The sequence below is a fragment of the Triticum aestivum genome, chromosome 1B (assembly GCF_018294505.1).
Source record: "Triticum aestivum cultivar Chinese Spring chromosome 1B, IWGSC CS RefSeq v2.1, whole genome shotgun sequence".
In the NCBI taxonomy this organism is placed as follows: Eukaryota; Viridiplantae; Streptophyta; class Magnoliopsida; order Poales; family Poaceae; genus Triticum; species Triticum aestivum.
The window spans coordinates 601,718,440-601,730,622 of record NC_057795.1 but is presented as its reverse complement, the minus strand read 5'-3'; the positions used below and the strand labels follow the sequence as shown (position 1 = coordinate 601,730,622).

General features: G+C 40.9%; 1 long non-coding RNA gene across 1 annotated transcript; it reads left to right on the top strand.

The window, feature by feature from the left end:
• Positions 1–305: 305 nt before the first annotated feature.
• On the top strand, positions 306–5,015 carry LOC123096759 (uncharacterized). The gene is made up of 4 exons (XR_006446698.1): positions 306–684; positions 3,986–4,208; positions 4,376–4,568; positions 4,662–5,015. It is a non-coding gene; the product is annotated as an uncharacterized lncRNA (long non-coding RNA).
• Positions 5,016–12,183: the final 7,168 nt, after the last annotated feature.

Below are 12,183 nucleotides of genomic sequence, written 5' to 3'. Positions count from 1 at the left end.
TTACTATAGGATCGCTGGCCTCCCATGCTCTTCAATGCGGTGCTCGAGGCAGTGATTGCATGGTCTGCACACCTTCATGGGTCCCAGGGGCTGTCAATTCATCTGCATGTGAGAGAGAGAGCCGACATGAGGTGAAAGACTTTGTCAGAGGATGCATGTGAGAGACAGACGGACCAGGGGCAGATGTCCTTTCATATCGTGAACAGCAGCTTGGTACTGTATTAAGCGTTGATAGTCTTGGCAGAGCTGCAAAATTTTAAACTTTTGCAGATATCTCAACGCGAACAGTCCATTCTGGACGGCCCAGATATAGGGTATCAGGTAGCTCGGCCTACAGAAAACTGTTCTCAATTTGCAATTTTTGTTAGCCACAACAATCTTTTCACAAACTGGAGCCGTAGCTAATTTGTTAGTCAAGCAAACTCTTTTTTAGGCCTATACAGAGGTGAAGGGGAGTTGAGGGGTGTAGTGAAGCTCGAGGTGGGGTCGAGCTGCCCCAGAGACCCCCTAACCTTAGCCCTTGGCTGCAAGATCCGGTCGTCGGCAATTTCACCACCCACTCTTGTTGCAGGCTTGATCAGCTGAGATGTCATTAACCCGGAGCTCCTCTTCAGCCTCGAGTGGAACCGCTTCTCCTCCTAGCGAACAGGGTTCAGTTTCTGGTGAAGAACATATCTTCAACAGGTGCGTAGACATCTTATTTATTGCATTTGCACGTGTGCCCTCAATTCTATGTGATCGTCTTATAGTTGGTTCCATCTCCCTACCACTTGCACACGATCTAGGTCATATAGGTAACTAGAAGCATATTTGGTTTGGTTCATGCTTCTTCTCCCAGCGTACAGGTTTCAGTTTCTTAGGACATGTTTGGTTGACAGCCACATTTTTGCCACACCTAAGGTTATTAGGCGGGTGACGTAGTTGTGGCATGGCTAAGTTGTGGCAAAAACAGGGTTGTTTGGTTGGTTTCCATAGCTTAGTTGAGCTGTGGCAAATTTTGACCTGTTTGGATAATTGCCATGTAACCTGCCACAGGTCTGGCGAAAATGTGTGGATAGTCTTTAATTTTGGTAGCCCAATATGATAGTCACCCCGGTTCAATGAAGTGGTGAGTTTACTCTCCTATGCTCATGTGTGGGCGCCCGCGATGTCATGTGACGGTGTCTGCTACCCGCCCCACTTGCATTCTGAATGTCATCCAGTTCTTGTGAGTTGGAGTTGGGTGATCCACTTCCATCATCCAAACCTGTTTCTGGATCCATGGCAAGGGAACCATCAACATAATAATGCCCATGAAAAGTTCTTGCATTTCATGAAAGGACTTCATGGTGTTAAAGAGCAAGTGCCTAGCCCTATCCTGCATGCATGTGTATAATCTAATCACTATCATAAAATTCTTTAGGACGGTGTATTTTATATGAACGAAAAAAACTTACACTAAGTTGTTCTTTTTCAGACTTTGAAATGGCCACTTTACATTTGGCTGCATCAAAGCCATCACTCTTATTCAGAGCTGTCTCGACTATCTTCCAATTATCCTTGTAGTCTGTAGTGACGATCAACTTGTTCAAGTGGAACCCCCACAACCAACTCTCTGTTTAAACTTTAAAGTATCAACACACTTCATATGGTGTTGCTTTTTGAAAACGAAGCCTGCATGCTGCTCTGTTTCGTCACTTGATGTAACAATCGAACATGAACTTGGCCTGTTCATCATCCCAACTTATGATTCTCTGATGTCGCCATCCAACTTCCCCTTTCCCTTTGCCATTGCCAATCCAATGAGAAGAAATGATTTTTTATGGAGTGACGAAATGGGCAACATCCGCAGTTCTCAGAAACCAACCATGGTACTCAAGATTTTTCTTGGATCTGGATGGGGATTTTCAGTGGAGTGAGTAGGGGGCTTCGAAACAAAATAGAAGGGGGATTTGGAGAGGAATAGTTGAGAAGATGAAATCGAGATTGGAGAGAATGGGAGGGGAAAAGACACGAGAGAGTTCATGCTTTCTTTTTGCCCAGAGTGGTGAAATACCCGTGTACGTATGTGCTATCATTTCCATCCCGTGGGCAGTCGGAGGAACCCTGTTTTCTCCCACCACCTGAAGTGCGCCAAAGATTTGGCGGACGAATCCGGTGCCACAAAATGGGTGAAAAAAGTGCGGCAAAGCAGTAGAAAGTGTGGCGAGATTTTTGTTGCACGCCAAGCTAATGTAGAGTATGACATGCCTAACTTAAGGTATTGCAAGTTATGGCTCCCAACCAAACATGCCCTTAAGAAGATCGACTTGCCATCTAAAAAATACCAGGTTAAATGGGCATACCTTGTGATCTCTATTACCAAGCTTGTCAATTAGTTTTCAGAGTTTGAGTTTGTTAAGATAGGAATATGTCAGAGTTTTTCTTCCTTAAGCTAGAGTTGGAGTTTGTTAGGAATGGTCTGATCTCGTGGATCAATAAATTTGTCCATGGACTAGCGTGTAAGACCTAGAGGTAACAACGGATCAATAATAAAACAGAAAAGGAGGCCTCTCCTCACATCTGTGCTCTCAGGAGCTTGGTCTATGACAGTTAGTGTTAAACGATATAATTGCTTCAACAGATAGGCATTCAGCCTTCGACAATGATATCTGTTTTAAAAAAAAATAATGAAACTCCATGGGCACTAGCACCCACGGTTTATTGATATAGAAGAAGCATCCCTCATGAGAATTCCAGAAATTCGTCCCCGACGTGGATCGAACTCTGGTCGTTGGGTTTACAATCATGCGCCCCCAACCACTGGACAATGATATCTGTTTTAACAGACTGTTTGCACAGTTCGCTCAGTTGTTATTCATGCCAAATACCGACCAGGTGGCCTATGCATTTTATTATTTTGCTGTTAAAAAGCTTATTGCTCCCCATTTCACACTATAAGTCCATGCGCACTATGCATACATGCCAAGGAGGCAAGGATACACTAAGTCTAACAGAGAGTTAATGGTGATGAAACATGATTTTTTGCTTCAGTTCACCCCTTTTTTATGATTTTCGATGCAGACAGTGGTTGAGACGAAAACTCACCCCTTGGTTGCAAAGTGCATATACAGTCTAATTCACATGGACTTCACTTGTCATTAACAACTCGCTATGTGCAGGAGCATGCCGATTCACGTGCGACACGAGTTTATATGCAAGTTGGGATATATTGATGTGTACGGATATATTGATGTATACCAATTCAGTCACAATCTCTTATTCAAATAAGGGGTATAGATTGGGAATCTTGCAATAACTACACGCTTGATTTCTTTCGAGCATGAACAATGTGCTCATTTCAATGGTACCAAGGACTCATAGGACCGAATCGAGCAAGTTTCAAAACTATGCGGGGGTGTCCAAGCTAGAAAGTTTCTGGTACTGGCAGCCCACCTGGTACCGAGGCCACCAACTTTCCGATTATGACATAGAAAAAGTAAAACTATATTTTTTCTTCAAGTTCTGCATTGAGTCTTCGCTAGCAAATTGAGGGACAAATACATAACTGTCGGTCCCATCTGATATTTAAGAGGAGGAAGTACAAACTGGAAGGAAAGAACTTAGTACTACTGTGATGTGGCACTCTTGGTAACGGACCAGGTAGCTCACATTGTCCATCCCTTGGCAATGGACCAGTGAGTGTTTTCAATTTTTTCTTTTGGAATCTCATGCATATTTTATATAGCATACCATATCGTAGTATTTGCCAGTATAACAACCACTTTGCCAAAGAGATGCTCTATGTGTGCTTCACTGTCTTCTAATCATTGCAATGTTCCTTGCATGATAAAATTTGTAGATACGAATATTGTATATGTGCTCACATGTACATGTGGTTTTTTCCTGTATGAACAACTTGTTTAGACAAGATACTCATCTAATTGCCCTGTCATCTAATTTTCTGAGATAACTTTATGTTAAGTCATTAGTGATTATGCTTTAATGAGTTAATTTTGGTATGTAGGGATGGATTTGCTGAGTTGGAGACCTGGGAGGACCCCACTCCTAGGCCATCACCCTTTACTCTCAAGGAGCTGGGTGATGCCTGGGTTGCTGCTGCAAAGCGCCAGCTCATTCGCAGGCCCAAGACACCGCCCCGTGAGGAGCTGCTGAGGCGCAGCCAAGAGCATAACCAGAAGAGTTTGATAATAGCGTTGAACGTCTATGCCAAGTAAAACAGTATGCAAGTATGCGAACATCATACTCAAATATTTGACCTTGCTTTTAGACTAGTTTGTTAATTAATTGTTTACTTAGAATAGCTAAAATCCCATGATTTGATTTTGAAGACTAGAAATGCAATAAAATATATCTCATCAGGCTTGTTAATTTACACGTGTCATTTGTATTTCAGCCTACTGACCTCGAGGTAATCAAAGTGAAAGCAAGAAACCTAATCATCGAGGGGGGAAAGGGATACATACACTTTAACTTTCTTGTGAAAATGCAAGGTGACCCATCTAGTTTGTTCTTTGCGGAGGTGCATCCGGATTGTAGAGAGGAGGAGGATATGTATCTTTGCACCCCTTTGGAAGCTAATGACTCGGGTAACTATCTATTATGTTGTTCAGATTGATATTTTTGTGCAGATACTTTAGTTATGCATCTCTACTGCTAATACACTTTCCTTGTTTTATAAGGTAACTGTTATGGGTGCAAGGACCGTGCAAAAGAGCTTTTGCATCCCACTACCGGTGGCTACTTGGGTGGGCACAAAGATGTTGTTTTCCCCTTCATTTACGAAAGTGATGAAGAAAGTGAAGATGAGGCCTGATTTCTCTTGGTTTCTTGCGTTAGTCTTAATCTGATGTGCTAGTGGGGTTGCGTACGACAAGAAATAGTGTGGTGCTAGTTTGTGGCCGCATCTATTCCCCCCCCCCCCCCCTGCGTTGACTTTGAACTCAGTTCTTTGGTGGATTGTACTCTGGGTAGAGAGAGCTGTCCTTATGGTAAGGTGTTGCGAAGTTGCAAAAGATTGATTGAAATTTCCTCTACATCTCGTTTGCACTTGTATTGGCGTCAGAATTTTAGCCATCAGTGCTGTAAAGTTGGATATTGTTCTCGTATGGATGTAACTTCTACTAATATGATATCTCTTCGCACATTCAGACAAATAGTTTAAGATCATGACATGTTTGGTCCTGCAGGAGTTTCTCGCAAGCTAATACTCCCTTTGTTCCAAAACTGGTGTCATGGTTTTAGTTCAAATTTGATGTGTTGAATTCATCGAACCGATCACCTAACTGTGGCATGAAATCTTTTGCGTCTCAAACCGTAATACTAACAAGACGTATTCTGGCGTTCCCCATAAACAAATACTACCTCTGTAACTTAATTTAAGACATTTTTACAGCAATTGTAACTTAATGTAAGACGTTTTGCAGTTCAATTGAGCTGCAACATGCCTTACATCAAGTTACAGAGATAGTATTATTTTCTTGCTATAAAAGTATAGCACGTCTCTCAAAAATGAAAAGTACATCAACAGTTTATAACGATACATCATCCCAGCCCCATTCTAACTTATTACAACAAATCATCGAAACGAAATTGTCACAAGCATGATTCTAGTTTTTTTAACATTAAAGATACATATGCTTCGGCCCTACCTGTCACAGCTGCTGCTACCAAAGCACTCCAGTAACGGACCTTGTCGTCATACGCACTACCATAGAGACTAGACGGAATTTGCGGCTCTGTCTTGTTGGAAACATATGGTGATGCTTCAGATTAATGCCTAGAAATGCGTTGCCTATTCAATAAGGTGCGAAGAGCTTGATTTCGGGCTCTCTACCTTGCCGCTGACTAGGCCTTCCACTCTGCTTTCAAAAAAAACCTAGGCCTTCCACTAGGTTACCATAAGCTTGAGAGGATAGAGGTCCTACCTTTAATTGATGGCTTGGCTGGAAGGCTCAAAGGATGGAAATGCGAACTAATGGCCAGGCCGGGGAGGCTCACTTTGATCAAGTCGGTTTTAACTTCTATGGCAACTTCCTGACAAGTTCACCGTTGACAAGGGACGGTCAAGAAAATGGAAAGGATCCAGAGGAGCTTCCTTTGGAATGGCGACGAGGAGTGCAGCGGTGGTAAGTGCCTTGCTAATTGGAAGGTTTGCTCACCAAAAAAATTGGGAGGCCTCGGAGTTAAGGACCATGCTTCAGTTGTGCTCCCGCGGCTACGTTCGGCACGGCTTGAGTGGAGCAGCAACCTGCAACCTTGGCAGGGCTCCCCCATCCCCTGTGACCGCACGGACAGATCACTTTTCTCCGCTTGCATCGGCCTATTCTACTTGGCTCGACGGAAAAATCTCTTTGTACAATATGTGTTGGCTGGCATAGATGGATGAAGGGTTTGGAAAAACATCAACACCGAGCAGCTTCTGGACAAATTTGTCAACCTTTGGGACATGCTACACTCTTCAGAACACAAAGATCAGAGACACACATGTGACATATTTCATCCTTACCATTAATGCATCTACCAATGAAGGGAGCAAAATAATGTATAACAGGAAAATGAATGCTCCCTATAGTAGCTTGTGCTATATTCTTAGATTCTCCCACAGTGATACTAGCAAGAAAGTCTTTATATTCAGATTTGTGGGGTTCATTAACATTGCCCCACTGTGGAAATTTGCAAGCAGTTGTAAAATCTTCTAGGTCCATGGTATAAGATTGATCATAAATATCAAATAGGACATTCTGAGAATTACACGAAGATGTAAATTTAAATATCCTCACGAATGAATCATTCAATTGGTAGTACTGAGGACACTTATCTTGCATGAAGTCCTCAAGATCGGCATTACGCACATATGCGTCAAATTCATCCTTAATGCCTGCATTGACCATAAACTCTTCTGATGGCCATTCACAAGACCGCACCTCAGCGTCCCTTGGTGGTTCATCGTCTTGCTCACGCATAGCACGCCCGGGTCCTCTCTTTGTTGAGGAACCACCTTGGTACATTTTCCTGGACATATTTCTTCCTCTGAAAAATTTCTGAAATTTTTAGTAACTTCAAAATAAAAGTGAATCAAACTAAACAAGATTAATAGCAACTACTCCCACAAGCGTCTAGAGCCTATATCATGCATTATAATTACCTGGAACCTCATAAATTTGACATGCAAGCTCAAGAACAGGATCACCTATGCAGCAAAAAATTGCAATGAATAAAGCACTAGAACGAAAACTAATTGAACCAATGGAGGAGTCACATACCCAGCAACAATCTCCCAAAGCAGTTTTGTAAATGGAGATTTGAGCAAGGAGATCGAAAATCGTAGCAAAATGAGCTAGAACTCATGCTTGAGCTGGATGGGGATTTTTTTGGGGAGGAAGATGGAGTGTGTGGGTGCAAGAATAAGTGGAGGGGGCCCACCGTGGGCCGACAAGACAGGGGGCGTGCCTAGGGGGAGTGGGCACCCTGGACCCTCGTGGCCAGGTGCTTGCCCCCCGCCCCCCCCCCCGCTGTGTTCTCAGTGCCTAAAATCCTCAAATATTCCATAAAGAATCATACTAAATTTGCAGGGCATTTGGAGCACTTTTATTTTCGGGATATTTTTTTATTGCACGGATTATTCGAAAAACAGACAGATAATACTAGTTTTCTTTATTTATTCTAAATATCAGAAAGTAAAAAGAGGGTACAGAAGGTTGTGCCTTCTAGTTTCATCCATCTCATGATCATCAAAAGGAATCCACTAACAAGGTTGATGAAGTCTTGTTAACAAACTCATTCCGAATAACATGGAACCAGAGAAATTTCGAATAACACTAGGTTACCTCAACGGGGATATGAACATCCCCAATAATAAGAATATCATATTTTTTCTTAACAGTAGGAAGAGGAAATTCAAAACCTCCAATAATGATAGTTGGAATTTTTCCAATAGAATTGATGATATGAACTTGAGGTTGTTTCCTCGGAAAGTGTATCGTATGCTCATTACCATTAACATGAAAAGTGACATTGCCTTTGTTGCAATCAATAACAGCCCCTATAGTATTCAAAAAGGGTCTACCAAGGATAATCAACATACTATCGTCCTCGGGAATATCAAGAATAACAAAGTCCGTTAAGATAGTGACATTTGCAACCACAACAGGCACATCCTTACAAATACCGACAGGTATAGCAGTTGATTTATCAGCCATTTGCAAAGATATTTCAGTAGATGTCAACTTATTCAATTCAAGTCTACGATATAAAGAGAGAGGCATAACACTAACACTGGCTCCAAGATCACATAAAGCAGTTTTAACACAGTTTTTTTTAATGGAGCATGGTATAGTTGGTACTCCTGGATCTCCAAGTTTCTTTTGTATTCCACCCTTAAAAGTATAATTAGCAAGCATGTTGGAAATTTCAGCTTTCGATATCTTTCTTTTGTTTGTAATGATATCCTTCATATATTTAGCATAAGGGTTTAATTTAAGCATATCAGTTAAGCGCATACGTAAAAAGATATGTCTAATCATTTCAGCAAAGCGCTCAAAATCCTCATCATCCTTTGTCTTGGATGGCTTAGGAGGAAAAGGCAAGGGTTTCTGAACCCATGGTTCTCTTTCTTTACCGTGCTTCCTAGCAACAAAATCTCTTTTATCATAACATTGATTCTTTGATTGTGGGTTATCAAGATCAACAGCAGGTTAAATCTCTAAATTATTATTATTGCTAGGTTGAGCATCAACATGAACATTATCATTAACATTATCACTAGGTTCATGTTCATCACCTGATTGTGTTTCAGCATCAGAAATAGAAATATCATTGAGATTCTCAGGTGTATCTATAACAGGTTCACTAGAAGCATGCAAAGTACTAGCATTTTTCTTTTTCTTCTTTTTAGATGGACTAGGTGCCTCTAAATTATTTCTCTGAGAATCCTGCTCGATTCTCTTAAGGTGGCCTTCAGGATACAAAGGTTCCTGAGTCATTCTACCAGTACTACTAGCCACTCTAACAGCAACATCATGTTTATTATTTAATTCATCGAGAAAATCACTTTGAGCTTTAAGTAATTGCTCAGTTTGAGTGGTAACCATAGAAGCATATTTGCTAATGAGTTTAAGTTCACCTTTAAATCTAGCCATATAATCACTCAAGTGTCCTATCATGAAAGCATTACTCTTTAATTCTCTTCCAACATAAGCATTAAAACTTTCTTGTCTAGCCATAAATTTATCAAATTCATCTAAGCACTCGCTATGAAAATTAGTAGACGGAATTTCAACTTTATCATATCTATAGAGAGATTTTACCTTTACTACCTATGTCGGGTTATCAAGACAATGTGTTTCTTCAACAGGCGCTATATTAAGACCATGTATTTCTTCAATAGGAGGTAAATTCTTAACATCTTCAGCTTCAATACCTTTTTCTTTCATAGATTTCTTTGCCTCTTGCCTATCTTCAGGACTGAGAAATAGAACACCCCTTTTCTTCGGAGTTGGTTTAGGAATAGGCTCAGGAGTAGGCTCAATTGGCTCAGGAATTGGCTCAGGAATTATCTCAGGAAGAGTCCAATTATTTCCATTAGTCAATATATTATTCAATAACAACTCAGCTTGGTCGACTGTTCTTTCCCTGAAAACACAACCAGCACAACTATCCAAGTGGTCCTTGGAAGCATCGGTTAGTCCATTATAAAAGATATCAAGTATTTCATTTTTCTTAAGAGGATGATCAGGCAAAGCATTAAGTAATCGCAGAAGCCTCCTCCAAGCTTGTGGGAGACTCTCTTCTTCGATTTGCACAAAATTATATATTTCCCGCAAGGCAGCTTGTTTATTATGAGAAGGGAAATATTTGGCAGAGAAGTAATAAATCATATCCTGGGGACTACACACACAACCAGGATCAAGAGAATTAAACCAAGTTTTAGCATCACCCTTTAATGAGAATGGAAATATCTTAAGGATATAATAATAGCGAGACTTCTCATCATTAGTAAACATGGTGGCTATATCATTTAACTTGGTAAGATGTGCCACAACAGTTTCAGATTCATTGCCATAAAAAGGATCAGATTCCAATAAAGTAATTATCTCAGGGTCGACAGAGAATTCATAATCCTTATCAGTAACAAAGATAGGTGAAGTAGCAAAAGCAGGGTCATATTTCATTCTAGCATTTAGAGTTTTCTGTTTAAGTTTAGCTAGTAATTTCTTAAGATCAGATCTATCATTGCAAGCAAAAAGATCTCTAGCAGTTTCTTCATCCATAACATAACCCTCAGGAACAACAGGCAATTCATACTTAGGGGGAGAGCCTTCATCATCACTATCATCAATAATTTCATCTTCAATAATTTCATTCTCTCTAACCCTAGCAAGTTGTTCATCAAGAAATTCACCTAATGGCACAGTAGTATCAAGCATAGAAGTAGTTTCATCATAAGGATCATGCATAGCAGAAGTGGCATCATCAATAACATGCGACATATCAGAATTCATAGAAGTAGCAGGTTTAGGTGTCGCAAGCTTCCTCAAAACAGAAAGAGAATCTAGTGCAGAGCTAGATGACAGTTCCTTACCTCCCCTTGTAGTTGAGGGAAAAATCTTAGGTCTTTCGTCTTTCGAGTTCCTCATAGTGATCAGCAGATATAAATCCCAAGTGACTGAAAGAATAGAGTTATGCTCCCCGGCAACGGCGCTAGAAAATAGTCTTAATAACCCACAAGTATAGGGGATCGCAACAGTTTTCGAGGGTAGAGTATTCAACCCAAATTTATTGATTCGACATAAGGGGAGCCAAAGAATATTCTCAAGTATTAGCAGTTGAGTTTTCAATTCAACCACACCTGGATAACTTAGTATCTGCACAAAGTATTTAGTAGCAAAGTAGTATGATAATAAAGGTAACAGTGATAAAAGTAACGATAGCAGTTTTGTAGTGATTGTAATAGTAGCAACGGAAAAGTAAATAAGCGAAGCACAATATGTGAAAATCTCCTACGCATTGGATCAGTGATGGATAATTATGTCGGATGCGATTCCTCATGTAATAGTTATAACATAGGATGACACAGAACTAGCTCCAATTCATCAATATAATGTAGGCATGTATTCCGAATATAGTCATACGTGCTTATGAAAAAGAACTTGCATGACATCTTTTGTCCTACCCTCCTGTGGCAGTGGGGTCCTAATAGAAACTAAGGGATATAAAGGCCTCCTTTTAATAGAGTACCAGACCGAAGCATTAGCACTTATAGAATACATGAAGTCCTCAAACTACGGTCATCACCGAGAAGTATCCCAATTATTGTCACTTCGGGGTTGTCGGATCATAACACATAATAGGTGACTATAGACTTGGAAGATAGGATCAAGAACTCACATATATTCATGAAAACATAATAGGTTCAGATCTAAAATCATGGCACTCGGGCCCTAGTGACAAGCATTAAGCATAGCAAAGTCATAGCAACATCAATCCCAGAACATAGTGGATACTAGGGATCAAACCCTAACAAAACTAACTTGATTACATGGTAAATCTCATCCAACCCATCACCTTCCAGCAAGCCTACGATGGAATTACTCACGCACGGCGGTGAGCATCATGAAATTGGTGATGGAGGATGGTTGATGATGACGACGGTGATGAATCCCCCTCTCCAGAGCCCCGAACAGACTCCAGATCAACCCTCATTAGGGCTTGGCGGTGGCTGCGTATCGTAAAACGCAATGAAACTTTCTCTCTGATTTTTTTCTCCGCGAAATGGAATATATAGAGTTGGAGTTGAGGTCGGTGCACTACTAGGAAAAGGGCTATAGATGGAAATGACACTAATGGCGCACTAGACATGTGGTGCGCCATTAGTATATACTAATGGCGCACCACCTTCTGATGCGCCATTAGTGTTGAAACTACTAATGGCGCACCCTGCCCACGGTGCGCCATTAGTACCAATTTTTTTTTGAACTAGTGCGCCTGTCCAAACATACTAATGGCGCATCCACTGGTGGTGCGCCATTACTAGTTGTAACTAGTAATGGCGCACCAGCCAGAAGGTGCGCCACTAATGTTATTTTTTTATTATTGTTTTTATTCCTTTTTTTGCAAAAGTACTAATGGCGCACCACCAGGGGGTGCGCCATTAGTAACCTGGATTACTAATGGCGCATTTGTTGCTGGTGCGCCATTAGTAAG